Below are 25480 nucleotides of genomic sequence, written 5' to 3'. Positions count from 1 at the left end.
TTCTGCACTACTATGCACAGGCTAGCAGCACAGGTTTACAGCCCTTCATTTGTAGCAATCCAGATGTTTGTGAGGCTACACTAAAGGTAAAACTCACACAACATTTCCAAACTCTGATCTTGTAACAGGAGCTGTTCTAGACAGACCTTCTTACACACCTAAACAAACAAAATGTCTTTGAAGGTACTTTAAAGGGAGATGCAGTATTCACTAAGGACTAGAAACTATATTATAAAATTCTTCCAACAGGTGTCCTGTGCACTGTTTGGGAAGCATGCATTTTATTATCATAAAATATATTAAAACCATTGGTCACCCTGTAAGGACCAGCAGAAAGTTACCATCAATCAAAAATAACAAGATTTTTACAAGGCTAGTAGGGCTAGTCCATCCCCAGTGAAGGGTTGAAATAGTTAGCATTTAATGAATAGTATTAATAAAAAAATTAAACGGTTGATTTAAAAAAAAACCTGAATATATCATTCAATTGTGATGTGCAATTTGTTTTTAAAACATTACATTCAAAAATATTGCAAAGCCTTTTTGCTGATTTTGCTCTGTGTTTAGGAGGTTTATTGTCATCACAGATACTTTTAAGCATTTGCAGAGATTATGCTACCCCTCTCTGACAGCTATTTAAACAATTTAGCATGTCTAAGTATCCCTGGCTTTATGCTCTTATGCACATGGTTTTATTATGCTGTCCTGGAGTGGTCAAATGAGTATCTACTTCACTGCAATGAATGAGAGTCGAAGTACAAAAGTCCAAGGAATCTTTAAAAACATAAATAAGTTTATAAAAAGTATAAAAATAATTTAATAGTTTTGCAGCTGGATCAATATGTTAGCCACTAAGTTGCTTTCATTAAGAAATGCTGTGTAATTGTTGAAAAACAGTATGTAGGGAAATTTTGTTTTGAAGTTTTGCAGAGGTGCTGAACCAAATTAATCCACAGAGCAGTCATAACTGGTGTGCAGAAAACACAGATTTGAAGTACCAAAATAAGAACTTCTGAAGGATGGAAAAGAATCTAGACTGCAAGAATCTAGACTTCACACATTCTATAAAAGCCTAGAAATCTTCCTTAAGGAGTTTCTGCATCAGCCTAGGTTACAGACAACTTACCAAATACACTGCATAGAAAGTGCACTCTTCTTACAACACATCTCATTGGGAGAAAGGTGAAAGCAGCTATGTGTTATTTCCCATCATTCATAAATTGTTAAAAGATACTTCTGCTCATCTTAAAAGATAGAGAAATCTATGATCTATTCTGCCAATCCCATTTCAGCAGTCTCTCATACCCCAACCTTGCCTTCCATAGCTCCTCCAGCATCTCTTTCATGTCCATGATCCAAAATAGTATTTTTATTAACCAATTAAATCTCTAAAAGTGAGAAATGCCAGTTCAATCAAAACACTTAAAATATTAACCCTTTGGAAGTAGAGAGATAAAAAAATGTTCTTCACTAGGTGCCTTCTGTACTGATATTCCTGTCAAATTTTACACTCAAAATATCTGGGTCTGACTTGTACTCAGAACCAATGTTGGATTTTAAGTACAAGGGTGCTTTCAACTGCAAGTTGTTTGGGACATATATCCAGGATGTTACATTTACCCTTGGAATGAATGAAAAACAAGGTTATTTTAAATGTTACAGTCAGGCAATAAATTACCTCCATATGAGAAAATGCTTAGGTTTTTCTGTTTGACTGGAAAAGCACCAACCTCACTGACAGCAATGTTAACAAATAAGGTATTGAAAATCTTTGATTACCATGACAGTTCACATTGCTCTATCAAAATCTTTGCAAACTAAAGTGTCTAAAAGACACTAAAAACAAAAGAATCAGGAACTACTTTTGTATAATTTTTTCACTAGGTGCTTTAGAAAAACTAAAGCAAGGACATACTAACTTACAAATTCAGTTAATTTTTATCTTCTTCCAAAAAATTGATGCTTTTTGCTATTTAGATATTTTTGGCATTTTCCCTTCCCTATGTAAATCTACAAAATACCTTACATAACAATTTGGTTAATTTTCTTATGCCTACACAGCTCTCTTCTTCTGGACCAAAACTACAGTTGGTTTGATCAAAGGATGTAGTGTGGGGCTTTTTTTTTCCTGTTGCCTCTTTAACCACAAGGATGCAGAAAGGCCTACCTCAAAATTTAGTGTAGATCTGTAGTAATTGCACCCACAAGTGAAAAGAAGCTCTTTCAGGGTGGAACACAACAGCTGTTACATAGCAGACAAGACGACACAATAGTTTAGGACAGGAAGTGATGGCATCTCTTATCAAACTATATTTAAGCAGGAAGTAATTTTATGTGATTAGCCAACTTGGAACCTGGCCAGGTCACAAGGATTAAAAACTCTTGCAAAAATTTCAGCACAGCCTTAGTTAATTGCCCATGAACTTAATTTAATTTACAGCATATTACTACTGCATATATAGTGCTGTATGCACCAAAAAGACCCGTGGCAAATTGTTTTGTCAGTATATACATTTTCAGGTTGCACTTAGGCTATTAATGATGTTGCCTTTAGCGTACTTTTAACAATTTTATCCATAAAACACCATCCAGTTGGCTACCTTTAAGGCTACATCAAATGTATGCATATTGTCTAGATGATTTTTGTATATTAAAACAGAATAATGCAGAACATCAATACTGTGACAGAGCAAAGATTTTTTAGTTGGTTGGGTGGTTGGGTTTCTGACTTTTTCTTTTTTTTTAAGAGACACATGCTGTTCAAGTTTTATTTAATTAAGGTCTTGTATGCCTGCAAAACCTATTGTTTCAAGGCAGAACATGGCTTTGCTTACACAGTTCAGATTCTTCAGCTTCTAGCTCTTCTCTTAGTTTATCCTTATTCTGTTTGCCATGTTGCTAAAGACATTATGAACACATTTCTATATTTTAAGGCCTTAGTGATGCATCCATAACCAGAAAATATGTAAAACGGAGCAAGGATTAACTGCAAAAAAACCTAAGCTGGAGGATAAATGCACTGACACTTCTCTTCAACCAGTGAGTTAATGCCTTTTTCAACAATGCCACTAATTGAAGGAAATACAGAGGACATGGGTCTAATGTCCAAGAATGTCCTTAGCACAAGAGAATCAACCCATTAGTATATTTAATTTTCCCCCACCAACATAATAAATTATATTCTAAATAAGAGCTATATTGAAAGGTAAAATATACAAATGCTCTTAAAAGTTATATTCATACATTGCCTCATGAACAGTAACTCTTAAATTTAAAAAATACTAACGATTATGTCCTTTTTATAGACAAGGATTGAGGTAGACAGAACTAAGAGCTGAAATCATAAGCTTGTGATTCTAAATCCTGTGAAGTTCCACCTTCCAAATATTAGAAAAGAGCTTCTTAGAAATAGTTTTGTACCATGATTAGTTGCATATGTTGATAAAGAAATACACATTCCCTAAACAAGTTTTCTAGAAATTTATAATAATACAATTTGCCAGAGAGCTCAGAAATCATATTCCTGAGTGCAGTACTATAACCATTAAAAAATAAAAAGTGATTATCTTATGGCCATGTCTTCAGAATCTCTTGCTAATCTGTTATTTCTTAATCTGAGCACATTTTCTGCATGATCCATTCGATGTCACATCTATTTGCACTGTCTTAGAACTCTCAGAACATTATCATCATGCATGCCACAATATAACCCAAATAAAGATCAGGCTTCTTTCAGGACTACAGAAAGCTGAACTATAGATCTAGAGATTATTATTGCACCTATCTGAATATGAACCTGAATATTTTTTAGTCTTTCTGAAAAGACTGCATCATGTAGTATGGAAATTTTACACTGTTTTTTACATAAGTAACTAACATTTCTTTGCAGGAAAGCAAGCATGAAACGTACCTTTTCCATACTACTGAGAATTCTAAACACCCTAATTTATTGTTATATATTTGGGGATATCTTAGGTCAAAAAAAAAAAAAAAAGTAACAAAAAGCTACTTAATGTAACTAGAATACTAGAAATTGGGCATTCGTGTGCTGATAACACAAAACTCCCAGTCTTGGCCTTTTCTGTACCTTTTCCCTTCTCTCCCTCCAGATTATATTAACTTCCTTTGTTGAAAGCTAAAAATGCATAAATTTATTACTATCCACTACAAAGATCTCTATGACAAAGCCTTACCTAAATCACTTCCTGGCATGGTAAAATGACTGATTTGTGCTTTTGTGAAAGCTCATAAGAATTATCATAAGTGGAAAAGGTGTATCGTGTTTGAAATTTTTATGACTATTACAGGTAGTATTCTCAAATTAAGTATGTAATATAAATTTTAGCTTCTAAAAATTCAGGTTTCTGATCACATTTTGATCATAGAAATCAATAAAGATCACTTTGATGCTTCTTGTGTCTTTATGTTTTAACATTAACAGAGAAATTTAAAAAAAAGCCAAAAACATTACAAGTGTCTAGTCTTGTCTTTAATGTCTACATTAACTCATACTCAGCAGATATAAATACAGCTGCATTTTATGAATCTCATAGAAGATTGTGTATGTTCATGAAGTGGAAGAGTTAAAAATAACCTCGATGTTTTTCCCAGTGTTTTTAGCAGATGATATATACTTAATTCAATCTCATTTTCTGTAGTACTTTAAGTTAAGGAAAAACTTTAAACAGCTATTAATTTTTTTTTTTTTTTTAAGGGCAAATAGTGGAATACCTCTAGAGGTATTCCTACATGACAAGACCCTGCATCTTTTCTCTGGCTTCACCATATTAATGGCCCTTGGCCCTCGCTCAGCTGCGGCTGTAATTTCCATCTGCTGAAGACAGTGCACACACTGGAGCCGACCCGTCCGTTGACAGTGTTACACCTCAGAGGAGAAGCAGCACGCCAGAGAGCGCCGCCGGGCCCCCACGCCTGCCGGGCCCAGGGCCGCCCAGCCTCGCACTGTCCGCCGGCCCTCACGGCTCTGAGGGCCAGGCCTCTGCCGGCCGGGGCAGCGCGGCGGGAGTGTCACCGCCCGCCACCGTGAGGGGACCCAGAGACGGCGGCGCCGTTCCGCACGCCCTCGGGCCGCCGTAGCCCGCACCGGGCCCGGGAGGGAAGTGACGATGGCATGCAGTGATGGCCTGCCCTGGGGCCCGGCCTGCAGGTGAGCAGAAATGGCCTGCGCTGGGGCACAGCTACGAGGGCAGCCGTGGCCTCACAGCTCCTTTTCACCGCAAGGCAGCTCGGACAGGTGGCCTCGGACAGAGCAGACCCTGCCTTTTGGAGTTTGTGCTCCCTCTGCCAGACTAGCTGCAGAGTGACTGAAGCACTTGAGTCCAAGTCCCATCTTGGCTATTAAACTATATCTCTGCTATAAGTTGGTTTTGGCTTGTACAAATTTGACTGGAGGTGACCTCGTGCTCAACTGCAGTGGTTTATTGCACAATTAAATTTTCTCACCTACTTCACTGGCAAGGATTCTTTTTCTTCAAAGAAGGCAAATAGGTACTTGCTTCATAAAAGGCTTTGTTTTGTGAAAGCACTATGAAGAAGCTGGAGTAATTATTAAAAGCAAAGAATTATTAAAAAGGCTTGATCTCTACTGGATGTACTATCTGCTCTCAAAAATCTGTGTTGGTAGAGACAGTTCAACAAGATTTTCCAGCGTTGAACATTGTTTAAGAGTAAGAACAAACTGTCAACAACAGGCAATTTTCCATTGCCGACTAACCTGAAATGATCTCATTCTGTGTACTTCAGTGCACATAGAAGACAGAGACGAATTCTATAGATGCTGATGACTGCAAGAGGGAAGATCAAGGTAAGTCTCAGATGACTTGAAGAGGTAACTAAATAGTATCATTATAGTTCTTCAGTCAAGAGGTCTAGATGATGTCAAGGAAACTGCTAGCAAAGAATTCCCATAGTTATATTTGAAACCTATCATTAAGCAAGTCCTCAATAGTCTGTCTTTTCCTTCATGGGTATTTATTAAGAAAAGTGTTTACTAAGGGTTCACTGAACTTGTGAGCCCATTCTTACCAAACATTACTTTTCTGTCATAGAAAGTGCAAAAGTATATGCTTTTGCTGTTAAACCTTGAGCTATGCATTATTTTTTACTAATATTTTTCCAGTCTCTCCTAATTATCTATTAAGTTACTTCTTACGGTAGTCTGAGACTTACCTTGATCTCCTCAATTGCGGTCACTAGAATCTGTAGATTTCTTGGCTGCCTTCTATGTGCACTGAAGGTAATGGAACCAGAACAAGTTGGGGGGTTGGAGATTGCAGGTTCCTTGGCCTAGCCAGCCTAAGCTTCCTACACAATTTGAGGAAGTTGAGAAATAAGGCTTTTTGTTCTCAAGTCCAAATATTAGTTGTATTTCAACTAGGACTAAGTTGAAATCCCAGCACAACTAGTGCACTAAACAGCTTAGGTCTTGAAAGTTTGGCTTGATGCAGTCAGCCCTGGAAGTTAAATCTTCCACACCTGCCCATATGTTTTTAATTTGAGTGGACATGAATTGGTGTTAATGAGGTCCCCTTTAATCTGATCTATTTGAACTGTCATCACATTCTGTTTCAGTTGTGTGGAATCACAGGATGGTTTGAGTGAAAGATCATCTCATTCTTATGAATGTTAAGATGTATGCAGAATAGTAAGTGCAGCCACTCAAAATTCCAGATATTTTGTGAATGTTTGAAAATCCACGCCAGAGGACAGTACTAGGGTTGCTTATATGCACAAGAGCTTCATCACAAAAGACAACTACATATTGATGTGTATGTCTAAGAACACGCAGGGCAGTAGAGATTTGGATGGCCAAGAAAGAGGCATTTGGCTTCCTAAATTCTGGGTGGCAGCTATTAAAAAAAAAAAAAAAAAAAAAAGGAAGAAAGAACACTTTTGGAGGGAAGCAGGGAAAATCAACAACCTTCAACCTTGATTTGCATTCTATCAGTTTAAATTTTTTGGAAAACTGAATAGACAAAAATCTAAGATTCATCTTTCTGAAGGGGACTACAAAGTTGACAGCTAATTAAATGTCAGTCATCCATGAAGCTAAACAGGCCTAAGGACTGCAAATTAACATATTCTAGAAATAATCCTGTACTACTTGATGGGCCTTACATTTTACTATTATAAAAGAAAATATTTTCAAGACCTCACAGACAAGCTCTCTGAGCTAAGAATAAACAGGACTAAAACTCATGCATGACATCAGTTTGGCCTCTTTGTTCCCATGAGCTTATTTATTCTAGTGTTGTTTGGTGGGGTATTAGGGCAGTAGACAAAGTAGGCAGTTGTCTATTCAACTCCTGAGCCAGTTGCTCCAGAAGTTGGACCACAGAATGAATGAAATATTGAGTTGTTGCTCTTTAAGTTAAGGAAAATGAAAACCACTCAGGAAAGCAGGCCTTCTGTCTCAATCTCTGACTTGAAATGTTTTTTATTAAACTGAAGGTTCAATAGTGAATCTTTATTACCTAAATGGGCAGCTTGGCCACCTGTTTTCTAAAAGTATCGGGTATTCGCCAACTTTCATTCACAGAAATTTAGAGCTGTTTTCTGAGCAAAGATCTTCACCAAACACAGATGCTTGACCTAAGCATCCAAACTAATCAAGCAAAGTTGGCAAATACATATTGTAGTATGCACATATGGAAACTGGTAAAATCATTCCTCATACATATAAACTAGCATGCCAAATCAGGACTACTTGTTCCAGAATCAGTTGTCACATAAACATGGTCTCCTATATGGCCTAATGACCATATTATAAAGAATAGGTTTAAATTCATGTCTGCTCTTGTTCCAGATTAATTTTCACCTGTGAAAAAAATCATTGCTTAGAGCCTAATTCTTGTCTCTGAATTGATAAATTCCTCACGTGCCTTAATAGTGTGTATGTTGCTACCATACAAGAAGTAGAAGCTTGATGTCCTTCATTTTGCACACACAAGCAGCTATGATAATCTGGCTTTGTATTTTGACTTCAGTTGCTTTCCAACAGATCACTGGATTAACAGTCAGTGCAATAACAAACACATGAAGATTTATTTAAAATATCTCCTTGTAATCTGATCTGTATTGCCCTTACTACAATTACACAGCAGCAATTTGAGACCCATGACTAGAGAGGTGTTTCATTAAAGATTCCTATTCTCAGAGTGCTGGCATTCCTGACAGAATGATTTTACTTTTGCACCTCAATCTAAACGTAATTTTCATTACTGTTGCTTTGTAAGCATGGCAAATGAAATTAAAAAAAAAAAATCTCTAAGTCCTCATTCTGTGAAAAGGTAGTAAATCTATTTTATTTTGTCACTAATTTCAGTAATATTTTTGTCTCTATAAGCTAAACATTTAGTCTTTCATAAGCTTAGTTCTTATTTAAAAATCCAACTTGTTCAAGGAAAGTGAATTTAAAAATAGATACTTTAGTCTAAAAACTTTGTAATAACCCCTGCATTGATTCTATGCTCTATCTCCTATTAACCTTCTGTTACCTACAGCAGAAGCTGTAATGTGGCGTTCTGGAGAGGGAAAAGAAACTAGGCTTTGGTAGTTCCACTAGCCATAGAGCTATTTTAATTTGTGTTTACCAATGTCATTAAAAGAAATCTGAACATTTATGCTTGCACAAAATGCAAGTTTTCAGTTACAATAACAGTCAAGTAGGGGGTTTTCTCCTTTGACTCCTCTTTTATCACAGTAGTCCTGTTTATCGCATGATCACTTTGGTATCCTTTCCAGGACTGGAGACAACATATGTTATGCGAATGTAAATCCATGAGAGTTGGCTGGCCAGGAGGCTTGTCCCAGCCAGAATATACAGCATATGCATCCTGCATTCTTTTCTTCACTCAAAGTATTAATTCTTATTACTCTCCTTCATGCCTGGAAAGATACCACCACCGAACAAGACCTCCAACAAGTTTTCTTGCTATCTGCTTTTACTGCTCACTCAGGATTTCCAGTTAGCGTCTCTTTCGCAACGAGCAATTTCTCTCTCTGTCTGCTCAGGCTCAGATCTAGTTATCTCCACTCCTACACACTCTGAGTTTATCACTCAAATGGCTACTATTATTTTGGCATTCACTTTTGCACAGACCCTGATTTTAGGAAACTTGCAGGAACACAGATTTCTATCTGCCTTTCAGCATGGGTTGAAATTGGTCAAGACAGTAAACCTTGGGACTGGCAGGACATTTGTACGAGCCTCGTTTCCTTGGGAATGCACAATTGAATTATGTCTCTCAACCATGCTGGTGCAAGCGCTGTCACCTCTGCAGGGCTCAGTGGCTCCAGATACAGGGTAAGCGGAGATAAACAGTTGCCCCCTTTCAGAACACATCTCCATCAAAGCCTGTCTGTCCATCAGACCTGGGCACATCCATTGCTAGGATTTCACAAGAAGTCTGTAACAAAACACTGAGATTTATGTATGCTAACTGTTAACATCAGACATGTAAGTATGAAAGAGAAAGTAATTGGTGAATGGCTTACATAATTATTCCTGTCTTTTTCAAGTCTAAAAAAGGTGACAACCAAGAATGGCAGAGGTTGAAAGTAAACCTTACTGGAAAGGCAGCAGGAGGCAGATGTATGCAAGGACAAAGGAAGAAGGCAGGCAAAACCACGCAGGTAATTTTGAGAGCTGTGAGTTTCTTATATCTGCAAAAGATCATTCCCAGTATAAACAGAGGCATGTTGTGGGAGGAAAAATTACTTAGGGATATGGAAAGAAATATCTTACCAGAATTTGTTTTAAATAATTTTAAAAATATTTACTCTAATCTTCACTTGAAGTTAATTTCCTCGGCAGGAGCAGAATTCTCAAGGTGTATTTTAACACAAAGCACTCAAACTACCAGACTGGCTTACTACTTAAAATTAAGCAGGTAAATCGACTTTATACAAGACTCAGGTGTAAAACTCTTTTAGCAATCATCTAGACAAAGGAAACAATTGCCACGTGCCGTAAATAGTTTCACAAAGGTTTAATTTTAAGTAGGTAATTGGTAAGAAGGCTGCTGGCTCCTGGCATTTGCAGGTTTCCCAGCAGCGTGGTACTAGCAGCTTTGCTGTCCTTAATGGATGCATACAGACAACTGCACGCTCCTCCAAGAACGTGTACATATTGCTATTTTTTTATTGCCGATCATTGGATAAGATAGTGAGATAGATATAATTTTAATGCAATATTTTTAGTACAAAAATGGAGATAATTTCTTCAAAATAATGAGACTGTTTTTTCCGTGGTTTTTTTTTCATTGTTTCTAAGCTTTCTTCCATTAGCTTTGTTTCCATGTGATAAAGACACAAGTTTCCTATGTTTATTCTTTTTTACTTTGACAATTATGATGGTTACTCCTGAGTCTTGATTTGTTGGCTCTAACAGGATACTCCTTTTCGTCATTATAAAGTACCAGTGGAAAGAAGCATTTATTTGGCAAAAGTAGGCAAAAAGTAAAATAAATAGTTGGTCTAGTATAGTGTTAAACAAGCTACCCTACTTCGTATTTGGAGGACTCCCAAATCAATCCACATGTATATACAACATAGAGGAAGCAAAGAACACAGAAAACAGTTTTAGCAACTTCAGAAAGAGAAGTGCAACAGAAGTTGGATGTAATAATCAGACTGGGGTTATTAGTGGTTATTTTTTCCCCTTGTCATAATGTCATTTTTTCTATGGGCAATGGACTTAGCTCACAGTGCAGGATTTCTTTCCAAATGTTATATCAAAAGTACTTCCATGCACGTGAGTGAAGGTGAGCACAGAAAGCCCCACCAATGTCACCAGTATCTCAGGTCAGGATAATAACTACCCATCTAATGAAAAGTCACTGCAAGAAGCACCAAACTTATTAGTAATAACAAGTAATTAGTAATAACAGATTGTTGGAGAAGCATAATTTAACCTTTATTTTAGTCTGAGGCCAAACCCAGCAGTCTGGATCCTTATAAAGCACTTAATATTATGCCAGATAAATAGGCACCAGTGAGCCCAAGGCTTTGAACATCGATTTTATCCAGACTTCAAAAATCCTGTGTGAATCTTCAGATGGAACTGGGCTTTTAAAAGTCTAGAACTGCTGTCTAAATGAGCTGTGACAGAAATTCTGAGACGGTCTAACATGTAACCTCATTTCCAGTCTGGTTGTCTCTTCCTTTGCTTCCTTAATTTAATTTAACTTCCTTCCTTCCTTCCTTCCTTCCTTCCTTCCTTCCTTCCTTCCTTCCTTCCTTCCTTCCTTCCTTCCTTCCTTCCTTCCTTCCTTCCTTCCTTCCTTCCGATTCAGGGCCGTAATCAATGTTAATTGCATGTATTTGTTTTGGATAATTGTTTGAATGACTCTTTATCATAAAATAAACATTTCCTGTAACCGATTGTGTTAGAACTGGCAATGAGGAATGCAGACCAATGATTTTAAAGGAGTACACTGGATTTGTTTTCACCTCTCACTTTCAACTCATAGAACTTGGTTATGGAACTAAAGTTATGCGTTTGCTTTTCTCTGCATTATTTCCTCATATGATGCTGGCAGTCATGCTTATTTACTAAAGTAAACAAAAGAGCCTATAGTGTTGATAGCTACGATACCAAGTTATTTAACTAATGCCATGAATGTGCCTTAAATGATGAGAAATTACAAGTATTTTTTACTGTATTTGTTTTTTATTTTAAGAAGCGACAGTAATGCAGTAGCTGTATGTATAACACCTTCCAAAAAAACCCACAATCTAAATTTAATTATGCTAAGTGTAATCATGGGAATCTAAATGTATTAGCGTAAGAAATTTTAATTCTGCTCAATAAATAGAAGCAGGCTGAGTTATCTTATAAAAAAATGTCAGATATAAGCTTTCTTTTGTGAGACCTTTATTTTGCTCTCCAGAGTTAGTCAAAATCTGGGATTTTGACTTCACAGATAAGCAATAATCCATAATTTAATCCACTTTTCCTCAAATGTAAATATTTTTCTTACTGAATCTACATTCTTTAAATTCCAGGCAATATTACTTGTTCAGCAAAATGCTAAATTCTTGCTGTACTCTGAGATTAGAAGGCACGTGATCTTGCAGAAGAAGCAGGAGACAGTTAAAAAATCCATGACTGATTTCAAACCTGACAATTCTTAATGGATTGAGACTCAGAAGGCATAAAGTGGCATCAGCCTTTATGGTTAACTGAATAGAAGTCTCTAATATTTCATAAAAATAATCTTTAATATTGATAATGACATAGAAACAAGGTGAATCTGGTGTTTTGCAGTCTGGTGAAATTGCATGCATTTACATGAATGCAAGCTTTATTAGCAAGGGATACAAAGAAAAGTAGTACATTTATTAGAAGATGCAGATGCCATGGGAATTTTCAAAGATTAAAGAGGCTAACTTATCTTTAGTATATACTCTCAGCTATTTCAGTGATGCAATGAGTGACCTTGTCCTTCTCATATAACTACCAAAAAGTATGCAAAAATTACATAATCAAGCAGCATAATGGGTTGCAACAAAACAATTTCTCAAAGGGTATTTAAAAGCAGTTTGAGAGTACTAGGATTGGGGTGATACAGTTTGTCTTGCAGTGTGGTCTGTCCCCTCTTTGGACATCACTGGGAATCAGTTAGTCAATAATAATTCAGTTATAAAATTGCTTCAATGTGTTGCTTTCCAGAGCAAGATCTACTCGCGTGAACAGCAGTCCTCGCAAGAGAATGGAGAAATAGCATCCTGGGATGCATCCAAATCAGTTGTTACTGCAGCCCAAGGTGTCTGATTATGATTTCACCAGTCAGTGCTACTGTGTCAAGTGGTGCTAATAAACGGTTACAAGGGGAAAAGAAACCGTGCTGCATTAGCGAGGAAAGCGGGTACTGAGATAGAAAGAGGGAAAAAGCCTCACATAATGTTATGTGATTACACAATAGAGGAACTGAGCCTGGGATGTGTTTTAGAAACCTACTTCTAGCTACATATGGGTATTTTAAAGTAAATAAAATATTGTGAAAGCTTTTTTTTCTGTTTTGTTGGTGTACTATTGCTCTCTTTAGTTTTTGTACGTGACATCTTGGCAGTGTATCGTTTCAGTGGTTAACTGATAAATGCTACCCCCACAGGATTGTTTCCAGCCCCACCTGCTGCTCTGAAACTCACCATTTCCAGCTAATTCTGGAGCTGGCTCTGTATTTGGTTCTGGCTAAATTCTTCTTATGTTTCGGCTTGGAAATTAAGGTAAAGGCTAAATTTTATTTAACCAGGATTTTTTGTTTTCTAGGATTTCTAATAAAGCAGTAGATATTTTACAGATATTTAGCAATTTTCCTCCTGCGGAGTCGAAATGTTTTATAACTACGTCATGCGGGCCCGGGCCTTGCGGGGGGACGGGCGCCACCGGGTGGATTGCCGAGGTACAGCCGCGATTTGCCTCCGAGGGTGACCCGAGTCTTGCGCTGCATCACCGAGTCGCAGAATATTCTCCGCTGGAAGCGACCCGCAAGGATCACAGATCCCTTACGCGTTTACATCTCAACGATCTTTACATCGGTCTCCTGTACCTAAGGATTAGAATTCGGCCTTTAAAAACATGATGGTCTTGTGCTGAGACCACTGTCCATCCAATGGAGAAATACGCTTTCATAATCTCCTGTGCTGTTTACTCACTACTTTGCCTGATATTGGGGTTTAAGACCATCTTTGATTCTCCATCTATATTAGAGCAGCAGTTATCTCAAAAATATCCAATGGGTTATTACAGTTTATGTATTCTTCATGCCACAGATAACGTGAAAGGAAGTACTATGAAGGCATTGGCTAAAACATGATGGATCACATAGGAAGCATCAATAAGGCAAGAGAAATATGTTCAACAGAAAACTGTATGTCTTAGAGAAGAAAATATAATAGATCAGTAAAAGAAAAGCATGATTTCAAACAATTTTTCTATCCGGATTTTGGATGAGGCCTTCATTTATGCTCATTGACATTCCAAATAGGTCCTTAATTTTTAAATAATGTCTAGGATGTGAAAATCTATATGTAAAAATTATCTTTTTATCCAGAAGAACAGTTTGTTTCTGTGAAAAAAAACTAATTTTTCATGTGTGAATATGTCTGATTATTAGTAGTAAAGGCAATGGTGTTTTAAAAGAAATAATCCTATTTCCGGTTTCATGAATATTGAATCATTTTCAACCTTTTTCTACGTAACAGCTTACAATGACAGAACCCACCCTCCTTATTTTCCCGTATACAAAGCCTAGCTAATAGTGTGAGGACATTTCATAAAATATAGGGAGAGTTTTCCTAGAAGGAGACTGAACTTGATTTTTACTTCTCCTAGGCAAGGATCAGTTGATCACGAAGCGATGCAGTTCTTGTGTTATGCAGCAAATTCTTCTTACCGATCCAGTTATGTAAGAATGATCTGGCAGCCCCGTGTTTAGCCTAATGATGTGTTTCCTGAGTTTCCGACTGAGTATTTGCATTTGTGTTCTTCATTTACTTCTTCTATAGGAGCATCAATGGCTGTTACACTTTCAATTCCCAGCCTGTGGGTGCTGGTTGCCAGCAGCTCAGCAGGAGCCAGATGATGACAAAAGGAGATGGTCCCTCTGAGCTCACCATCAGTGCAGCCTCACCACACGGTCCGTGTGCAGCACTGGGCCCCAGCGTTGGAGAATGACATGAAGGTCCTCAGATGCTGCTGGAGGAGGCAGCCGAGCTAGTAAGGGGCTGGAAGGCACGTCTTGGGAGGAGCAGCTGAGGGCTCTGGGCCTGTCTGGTTAGGAGAGAAGGCAGCTGAGGGATGACTGCTGGGCTTTTTACCAATTCCTGAGCAATGGACATGGAGAGGCAGGTGCTGTGCTCTTCTCCCTGGGATCCAGGGACAGGATGTGTTGGAATGGCTCAAAGCTGCATCACAAAAGTTTCAGACTAGACATGAGGGAACATTTCTTTACCAGGAGGGTGGTCATATGCTGAAACAGGTCTCCTGGAGAGGGAGTTGATGTCCCAAGTATTGAAGAGACATTTGGGCAGTGACTTTAAAAACAAACTTTGACTTTTGGTCAAGCCCTTGAGAAGTCAGGCAGCTGTACTAGAGGATTGTTGTAGGTTTCTTCCAACTGAAATAGTCCATTCTATTTGAAACCTTTTGGCTGAGTACAATATCCTTGTTTTAAAACGTCCATCCATTCTTTTTTGGTTTTCATAAGTAAATTAGGTGGCTATTAATTAGAACTAAGATTTAGTGCATTTATACAAAAGCATTAGGACTATGTACATTTAAATAAAGGAAATTAAATTGCTTTCTAGTTTTGCACAGGTCTCCCTGGGAACAACAAATACAGCATACATTATACAAGCAACCTGACTGTAGGCTTCTCAGTGTTTGTGAAATAAAAAAAAAATACTGTAATTAGTCCAGAAGAGTGGCATATCTCAAGGTAATCAATGACTAAAAACAAAGTTACATTTCCAAACCAGTGAAAACAGATATTCCCAAATTGTTTCCAGAGAAAAGTGTATGTTTTCAATAAATTATAAAATATACATTTTAATATGTGTCAGTGGTATCCGGGCCCAAGTTCCTATTGCAAACTTGGGAACACAGTGCTGGTACAGACAGTATCTTCATATCAATTTTTTTTTTTTTTTTTGCTTCTTTTAACACCTTGTATTACAAATATTTATGAGTATGCTAACCATTATGGTTTGTGAGAAGATCCATAAGCCCCACAGCATATCAGAGCTGTTACTTGATAATCAGTCTAGAGAGCTAAGAAAGAATATCACAGGCTGTCTTGTAGAGAATGTCAGTAATATTTGTAAGTAGAAGTTTAATATTAGTCAGTTACATATGCAAAGCTTATTTACTTGAGTGAAGTCTGCAGAACCACTTCCTAGATATCAGTAATCACACCATTAGCAGATACTAGATGCAATTTTAGTTTTACTGGAATCTGAAGAGATGTCGGTGTCTGCACAGGTCTTCTGGTTTAACCTGGACAGTTGCTGGTCCAGTGACTGCTGTGTTTTGGATTCAGTATGAGAATAATATGATATTTTGATGCATTTTATTGTTGCTCAGCAGTGCTCATCCTAAGTCAAGGACTCTTCCTGTGCTCTGTCAGCAAGGAGGTGCACAAGAAACTGGGGAGAAGCATGTCCAGGACAGCGGGTCTGAACTGGCCAGAGGGATACTCCATACCACAGACATGACAGGCCATGTTAATATGTATGAACTACAGGTTCTGTAAATGCTTATAACTAAAAATTCAAATTACAGATTCTAAGTGTGAACTTCTATGAAAGTACTCCAGTGACAAAGGGGCAACTTCCAAGGAAAAAAATTACATTTTATTCTTTCCCTACCGACGAGCTGATGCAAGACAAATGCCTATCATCAGTTCTTTATTCCAACAGTTGTCTATGTCTGAATTTCAAACCCATTTGTATGCTGGTCTTTGTTAGGAGCAGTAAATTCTTCTCTGTTGCCAAGAAAACCTTATTTTGCAGTGATTTGTCTACTTTTTTGCATTGCACATGCCTCCTGTACATAAAAGAAGTTGGAAATACTCCAAACAATTGTCTCTGGAGATCATGATCTCTGACCTTTATCTGCATTTAACAACAGCTTAAATTCCACATTTTGTTCAGCACAGGATTCGCACAAAAGTCTTCTAAATAGGCTCTACCAGCTGCTATTTAGAGCTGCTCCCATTGTAAAATCCTTTTCCCCCACAGTTCATTGTTTTAGAAGTAAAATGTTACTGGTTGTATTTTTAGAATTTTTTTATCCTTTACATTTTTAATGAGAAGTGAATATGCTAATAGTCAGCCATGCATTTTCCTTCTATGACTTTCTGCAAAACACAACTAAACCATCAGTCAAAACACTAAAGGTTTTTATGTTAGTATTAATTTGAATAGTGGTTTGAAAAATGCAGTTGTTTCACTAACATTTTAGTTCCCATCTACTCAACAAACATACAAAGAAAGCAGATACTTCTAGCTGTGATAATTTCTTGTTTTGATAGGTTGTGGCCAAATCTCCTTTAGCTACTTTTGGAAGCAATAGATTTGTTAGTAATCTCAAGATCTAAGAATGAAAAGGTTGAGAAGTGCTACTTAACTATATTAAGAATCTGATTTAAAATGTAAGATCTAAGTTTTCTTATTCTAAATGTGATGTTATATATTTGTTATTTAGGCTGTACAGTTTGGATAAAACCAATTCATTATTTATAGAAGTCAAAAATTGTACAAAGCATCTAAATGAAAGCCTTTCATATTGTAGTTGATATTTAAAATTAAGAGAAGGAGAAAAAAAATCCAAACAGAAATAAACTACTTAAAGCTGTGGAAGAGAAAGCCATTCTTGTTTCCCTAAAACCCAAACCCACCCAAAGTTATAAAGTTAAGATTCGTATGAAACAGAAGAAGCCTGCATTTAATTATTCCTGAATCTTAGATCCTGATTTCCATGATGAAGAGCAGAGGCCTCTGAGCCACTGGGGTATGAGCTTTAAAGGGAATACAAAAAAGCAATAGGCCTTGTATTCTGTAAGGACTATGTATTTCTCCTAAGGCTCTGACCAAAAACCCCCAAGCAAATGGTATCTGCAGGGTGGAAACATGCTACCTCACTTGCAACACTCACAACTCGCAATCCCATCCTGGGTAACCCTCCCATCCTTTTCCCCTCTGCACAACTTCTCAGACTGTGAGTCAAGGCTTTTAGAACTTTTCTGGATCACACATTGTCATAGTTTGAGAAGAAATGAGTTTTTTGAGATAGTGTGGTCAAGCCAATGAGTGTTCAGATTTTAATATTAGCACCTGGTTTGTCCACTGAGGGCATAAATACGCCTCTGAGAACACAGGGGGTTAAAAGCTGTGAACTCCCAGGGGAAACTCTCTTTGGGTTCCGGTCCTAGAAGAGAACAAAGGTCCCCCCTGCCCGGCTCCAAGCTGGGCGGGGGGAGGGGAGGCCATGCGGCCGGAGGTAAGCCAGGCCTGGGGCAGAAGCAGGATTCGAAGGGTGGAGGAGCACTGCGAGGCTTCGGGCAGCCATCCCCCATCCTTCACCATTTCTCCCCCCCAGAGGGAGAGAGAGGGAGAGAACCTGTGTCTGTGATAGCGCAGCCGCCGGCTTGAAGGGGGTGCCCTGCAGAGCAGCCAAACGTGAGAGTTCTGGACAAGCAGAGCCTGAGACTTTATACCCTTCTTGTAGGTAATAGAAACCTGCCAAACGCTGATCTTCCTAGAGTTAATTAAAGGTGTTGAGAGAAGCTCAAAAAAATCCTAAGTGAGAAGAGATAATAGAGTGGCCTTTAGCTGGACTTTTCTTGGATAGCCATAGCAGAACCCTTGAGTTCCTGTGACACAGAGACTGCATTCTAGGGGGAGGCATTGGCTCAGAGCCAGGAGAGTGCGGTGATGTGAAGGTGTGTGAACAGAGACGAAGGGCGGAGGAGGGTGGTGGTGGTGCCCTCCGTCTTCGAAGAAGAAGAAGAAGATGATCTCTGTTTAAGAGACCCCTCAGCCCCAGGGGGTGAAACATGGAGGGGACAGGTGTCCCAAAAGGAGAGGCACTGCGCTCTTTTTAAAACTAGACAAAGCATCCTTAAAGAGAAAAACCCTAGAAGAAGCTCTGGTCCATGTGCAGTGGTGAGAGCACTGGACATGGAAGGAAGAGGTCACAATAGCAAATGTTCTCCGGGCAGTGCCACATGTGACACGGAAACACGAGAAGTTTCGACTGTTTCCTGGGGAAGTCTGTGGTGCAAGAAAGACTCCTCTCTTCTCGAAGAATTGAGAATTGATTATCTAAAAGATAGTAATAGACTGAGAGTAAGTGATCTGAGAGGTAGTAACTGAATTAGAAATTTAGTGGGGGGAGGAGGAAGAAATTTAGAAAGTTTTCATCCTGTGTTCTGTGTGTTTCTCTTATAATCTTCAGTTAATAAAGTTTTTTTCCCTTTCATTCTTAAGTTAGAGCCTGCTCTGCTCTGCCTCTGATCACATCTCACAGTAGATACTAGAGAAGAAGTATTTTCATAGAAGCACTAGCATTAAACCAAGCTCAAACCATGACACACATCCATCCTGGCATGCGGGAGAGGACAAAAAGTGATCCTTGAGACTACAGATAAAAAGAAAGAAGTGAAGGTTAATAACAGCTGCACTTCCTTTATGCATCTTGAGAAGATAGCTTCACTAGCTGGAACACAAAGTAACACATAAAAATTTCCTCTTTTCCAGATCAAGGTAATATGATCAAAGACGAATCCCTTATTATGTAAGGCTCTGCATGTGAGACACCCAATGGGTTTGGGTAAATTATTAGAAAGGAAATAATCTAATTAATTTGTTTCAGACTTGCCAAATTTCACACAAGCTTGCCTCAAATGAAAAAGCCATATGACACTAACCAGAGATTCAGATTTCAGGTTCAGTCCTTTCAGGCAGGAAGATTTAGATTTATTTAGGGGTATGTGCGTAGCAGTAATAGAGCCATCTTCCCAGCAGAGCTATCAAACTCACACTTGCGAGAAAGAAAAAGTCAGTAGTTGACAGAGATTTAGTTTGACACATTTCCTACTGATGGGACATCCAAGGAATAAACAAACAAATCTGCCTACATGAGATCAGAAAATGAGCATCCAAGACAGTATTTTTTTCCAACAATGCCTGTGTGGTGGGTTAACCTTGGCTGCCTGCCAGATGCCCACTAAACCACTCTCCCACTCTACCTCTTCAAGAGCTCAGGGGGAGAAAATAAGATGAAAAATTATGTGGCTTGAGATAAAGACAGACAGATCACTTGCTAATTACCATCAGGGGCAAAACAGAACTGACTGGGGGAAGATTAATTAAATTTATTGCCAATTTAAAATTGAACAGGATGGTGAGAAACAAAGCGAAAATAAAAATCAATCTCCCTTCCCTTCCCCTATTTCCCAGGCCCAACTTTACTGATTTGTTCTGATTCTTCTACCTCCTCTCCCATGAGCAGCGCAATGGGGATGAGGAATGGGGATTGCACTATCTCAATAAAGCATTGCTGTTATCAAAACTGTTTTCATTGCAAATCCAAAACATAGGACCGTATGAGCTACTATGAAGAAAATTATCTCAGTGCACCCCATCGTGCGCTTCTCTACCACACTTTCCTCTTCCCGCTGTTTCCCTTCTCCAGCATGGGATCCCTCCTGCAGGGTACAGTCCTTCACAAACTGCTCCAGCATAGGTCCTTCCCATGGGCTGCAGTTATTTAAGAACTGCTCCCTCCAGCATGGGCTCTTTTCACGGGGTACAGTTCTCTAGGAAGAGATTGTTACAGTGTGGGTGCCCCCCCACCCCATTCCTCTCCCACCCAGGCCACAGATTCTGCTAGAAAACCAGCTCCAGTCACCTCTCCCTGGACCCCAGTTTCTGCAGGTGGACTGTCCTGGTGTGGAGTCCTCCATAGGCCACAGGGCCTCAACACACATCACCGTGGTCTTCCTCATGGGCTGCAGGTGAATCTCTGCTCTGGTGTGTGGAGCACCTCCTCTCCCCCTTCACTGACCTTGGTTGTCTGCAGGATTATTACACATTTTTTTCACTCCACTTTCACCCAGCTGCTCCACAGTGTTTTTACACTTACATTTTATCACAGAGGCACCACCAACATTGCTGATGGGCTCAGCTTTAGGCAGCCATGAGTCTGTCTTGGAGACAGCTGGAACTGACTCTGTTGGACAAGGGGGAAACTCCCACGATATCTCACAGAAGCCACTCCTGCAGCCTTCCCACTACCAAATCCTTGCCATATAAATACAACACAAGCTAATAGCAGATGTCCAGTGAGAGTATGGGAATAACACAAGATACAATGAAGGCCGCTTCCCTTTACTATCCAGCATATGGAGTTCTGTTCAACCCTCCTTCCGGGAAGAAGCATGAATTTAATTCCAGACAAAATCCTTAGGTGTCTGTATTTCTTCATGGCCTGTAGTGATAAAACCCCAAGTGCAGTATTACAAGTGCTTAGAAAGGGAATACAGTACAAATGTGAAGTCACCACTAAACCACTATTAGTCTGCGGTGTGCCTACACCCTGAATAATGAGTTCAGCTACAGCTACTTCTGACAAATGATCTAGTAGGACCAGAAAACTAAAATAAAGGATGTTCAAAGTTACAGAAGAACTCACAAACCGAAAAATGGACTAGAATCCTGTAACTCAGGAAAGGCAAAACTCAAAGACAAGGTGATAGGTATCTATAAAGTCAGAACTTGAACATGAAACAATTATTTGCTCTTTATTTCAGAAATTAGGAAGTATCAAGTTAAATTATCAGATAGTGAGCTCTAAGAAAGCAACGAGAGAATCCTTTTTTTTGCACATCACAAAGCTAAATTCTGGAACTACAACTACAGGATGTGTCTGTGAGGAAAAAATAACCAGTCCTCATAAAGATGTGTGCCGCTACCTGTTTTTCATCTATAGCTCTGAAATGCAAGTCTGGTATTTGGTGTTCCTTTTCACAAACTCTGTGGGTGCCCAGTCTCATGGTCTGTGTAACACGGGCAGCACCTATCATAGCACCAGTAAAAAAATTAAGGTGACAAAAATATCTCTGTTGTTAAACATCCCATGAAGTTAATTTTCACTTCTCCAACTGTTTCTGGCATTGGCTATGTTGTGTTCTTGTTATTTCCTGTGCCCTCTCTATGAGGCAAAGGTGAAGATACACTGTCTCAGCCCCATGTAAGCCTCCCTGATAAAAACCTCCAAGAATACCTTATGCCAAATGCAGGACTGTGACCTCATCTACCTTCTTCTCCCTTCCCATCTCTGCCAACTGGTGGATCGCTATCCTTGGTCAAAACAAAATCCTTTCATTTTCTCCTTCAATTTCTTTATCTTAAGCTGGTTTAAAATGGGCACATTGGAGCATATAGGGCCTTTTTCATGTAAATTCTAGCTAAGCCTTTGTTATATTTATGTACACACCCTTTAGTTTTAAATGAATGTTTTTTTATTTTTTAAACACACCACTGTATCTACCACACCTGCACTTCAAAGCAAAATAAAAAAAAATCATCTAAACAAAAGAAAAAATCAGTCAGATGGGAATTTGAGCTGCTTTTGCACAGGTGAAATACACTTGTAGTACGTACAACAGTAGAAACAAGGCCTATATGCCTAATCCTACACATGATTCATTAAGTCAAATCTACGTGATATTTATTTTCTCATTTGTGTAAGGCACAAGAGGAAGAGATTTACTCCGGTCCTATTAAGTGCCCAGCAAAACACAGATGTCCATTTCCATTTTTTCCTACTGGAACCTTAAGAAAGGGATATTGATCTCTTCAATCATAAAGCAAGAGCAAGAGAGAGGTATAGTTTCATCAACAGCTGCAAATGCTTTCTGGTTTTAATTATGTTTTAATCACAGTCATTTTTTTCTACCCATAAAAGTGTTTGACATAATAAAAATTAGGGTAAATCAATAAATAAATTTGAGACCACTTTTGAGACAATTCCACTGCCAATAACAGGAAAAGCAGAATGAACTCCTTGAATGTACTGTAATAATAATAATTCCTGATGTTTTGCTCCTCCCACTTCCTTCTCTGCTTTAACATTGATTAGTCACCATGTGACAATAACAATAATTATGTTGTATCTGGATTCCAGTCCAGATCGTCAACACGGAAGTAAAACATATTGTGTTCCTGCGTCCCCCACCCTACTTACATACTATCCTCAGCAGCAGAGCTCAGATATTGGTAAAATCTTACACTGCTATTATTCTTGCTCAAAAACTCTTTTAATCCTATATATATATGTATATACATACATATGTATGTATGTATGCATGTGTGTGTCGGTTTTGTGCAACTATTAGATTCTTATAATAGGTATATAGAAAGACAGTTTAAGGCTATCCAGCCTTTTAGTAGCTAAAATTTCTTGCTAAAGGACAATAAACAAAGACATTTTCATCTCCAGTGGAGTAATTTCCACTCCTGTAGCCTGGGCTGAAGACATCTTCCTGGATAGTGTTTTTCTGAAAGAAAACAATGATGCATAAACACTCTCTTTTCTCTAAAACGTGTTGTGACTTTTCACTATTAGCTTTTTCTATTGCAAAAAAGAGAAACAATTGACATATGTGATTTAAGGTGAAGAATTCTTCATATTTATTAAGATATTTCTTCACAAGGTATACAAATATTTAGATTTTTCTCTTTAAACATAAAAGCTATTGGAAAGGGAAAAGGTAATTGTTTCCGATGTCTGCTGAAGTTCTGAGTAGTTTTTTTGTTTTAACTTTATATGTCTCTAGAAGACTGGTTATTCCACAGAAATGAATGAAAAAGCATGTAGGTATTCTGAGGAAACAAACCAACAAAAGCATTCTGATCAGTGTTCTTTAAAATGAGCAGTAAGAGCTCCCTGGTGAATAAAACAGTACTAGAAGTATAATTTTGTGCTCCACAGAGCTTTAGTCTTCTTCCTGACTTGGAACATGGGAAGAAAAAAAGAAGAAAGATTTTAAAACATTGACACTTTCTATAGTATTAGAATTCCAGAAATAGTAATAATAGATTAAAAAAAAAAAAAAAAGAAGAACTCATCACCTTTATAAAATAAAGCTGAATAATTTTTAACAATTCTAGTGATTTCTGTAATTTTAAGTACACATTCTTTTAGCTTCCAAAATCCAAGTTTAGCCAAAACCTAAAATTTCAGAAGAAGACACAGGTACACTTGATCCATCTACCCAAGGTATAGCAATACATATAAAATTAATGTGTTAATGTGGTTTAATTGTCTTTTACTTTACACTGATGCAACTCAGAAGGCACAAAGTAGCTTCTTGATTAAAATAAATTGGTAACATGATAAAGTAAATCTATTTATGCTTAAAAAAATTTCTCAGGAACACTGGACAATGATTTTAGATGGATATTAAAAAAGTATAAATTTATAAAGTAAAACAACAAGAGGGAAGGGAATCCTTTTTAATATGGGTGTGTACCACAGTGTTTTATCTCATAAAACTGGGATCCATATAGGCCAAAGTTATTTCAGCTTGATTTTGATAAAGTTAAAAAGTATTTTAGTTTCAAAAAGCTTCCCATATCAAAATTAGGTTTTAAGTTAATTTCCCATATCAAAACATTTAAAATAAGTTATTTTAACCTTGCTTCAAAAGAATTACTAAGTTCAAAGTGCCTGCATTGTAAAGTCTCTATATATATATATCTATATCTATATATCTCTCTCTATATATATATCTATATCTATATATATATAGATATAGATAAATTATTTATTTCTATAAGAGTTATGCCATGTTTCTCACTGTCAGTATTACAGTAGTTTCTTTAGGGCTTAATCTGTTCCAAATTCTCTGCAATGTCAATTTTTTTCTTTTTTTTTTTTCTTTTTTTTTTTTTAATATCACCATTGTTTATTTTACAGTTTGGATAGAGATCACGAGCCTTTTACAGACACCATATTTACCAGATATGTTTAAGCTATGAACTGTGATTTGGATTTATTTTCTTAGGACAACTTTCTGATTTACTGTCCACTTTCAGAAATCTTTCTTGTGTAATGTTTATCATAGACAGTTGAACATGAACTCTGCTTTTCTTCACATCCCAGCTTTCCTTGCTGTGTAAAACCTATATAGTGCAGACCTACTGTTTAGGAAGTAAACCAGGAGCGACCCCACAACCTTGCACGGCAGGCTAGAAAACAGGGAACCTCTGATACATTTAGTGTCATGCTCAGTAGCTCTAGTGCACACAGAATCAGAGAACCCCCTGAGTTGGGAGAGACCCATCACGATCATCGAGTTCAACTCCTGGCCCTGCACAGACACCCCTACAATCCCACCCTCTGCCTGGGAGCATTGTCCAAACGCTCCTGGAGCTCTGGCAGCCCTGGAGCTGTGACCACAGCTCTGGGGAGCCTGTCCAGTGTCCAACACAACAGCCCGCAGAAAGAAGAAAAGGCAAGGGTTAAATTCATTAATGACAGCCCCAGGAATGTGTATAGCATCTACCATAGGGACTATCATAGTACTTGTTCTAGCTGACACAGTAAAAAGAACAAGTCCTTGTATAAACTGAAGTAACACTTTACTGCAGAAAAAAAAGTATGATTTGAGATTGCTTTGGTTTTTTGTCTTGTCTGCAAGTTCTTCAACCTATTCCTTTTCTGCTGTCTAAGCCACACACCCATGGCAGGGGGTGTATTTAAAAAACTGTATTTCATAGTGAATGTTGAATAAATGGACTTTTGTCTCAAGGATGCATTTTCCTTTTCCTTGGACACAATGGCTGCTATCCATGGAGGTCTTCTTCCTGCCTCCGTCACCTTCAGAAATGGCCACGGTAATATTTAGGATCATCTGTGTTATAACTTGCCAGATCAAAATCCATTTTC

General features: G+C 38.1%; 1 long non-coding RNA gene across 16 annotated transcripts; it reads left to right on the top strand.

The window, feature by feature from the left end:
- The first annotated feature begins 4895 nt into the window (after positions 1–4895).
- LOC132330299 (uncharacterized) lies at positions 4896–16528 on the top strand. 16 transcript variants are annotated; one of them, XR_009487274.1, is made up of 6 exons: positions 4900–5824; positions 9171–9325; positions 9541–9654; positions 12695–12788; positions 13137–14743; positions 16109–16528. It is a non-coding gene; the product is annotated as an uncharacterized LOC132330299 (long non-coding RNA). The 16 variants fall into 16 exon arrangements; XR_009487275.1 differs by lacking the exon at positions 12695–12788 and having other exon boundaries at positions 4901–5824; positions 13137–13251; positions 13326–14743; XR_009487273.1 differs by having other exon boundaries at positions 4896–5167; positions 5764–5824; positions 9541–14743.
- Positions 16529–25480: the final 8952 nt, after the last annotated feature.

This window comes from Haemorhous mexicanus, chromosome 8 (genome assembly GCF_027477595.1).
Source record: "Haemorhous mexicanus isolate bHaeMex1 chromosome 8, bHaeMex1.pri, whole genome shotgun sequence".
Lineage (NCBI taxonomy): Eukaryota > Metazoa > Chordata > Aves > Passeriformes > Fringillidae > Haemorhous > Haemorhous mexicanus.
The sequence above is the reverse complement of the archived record's forward strand: the minus strand, read 5'-3'. Positions and strand labels throughout refer to the sequence as shown.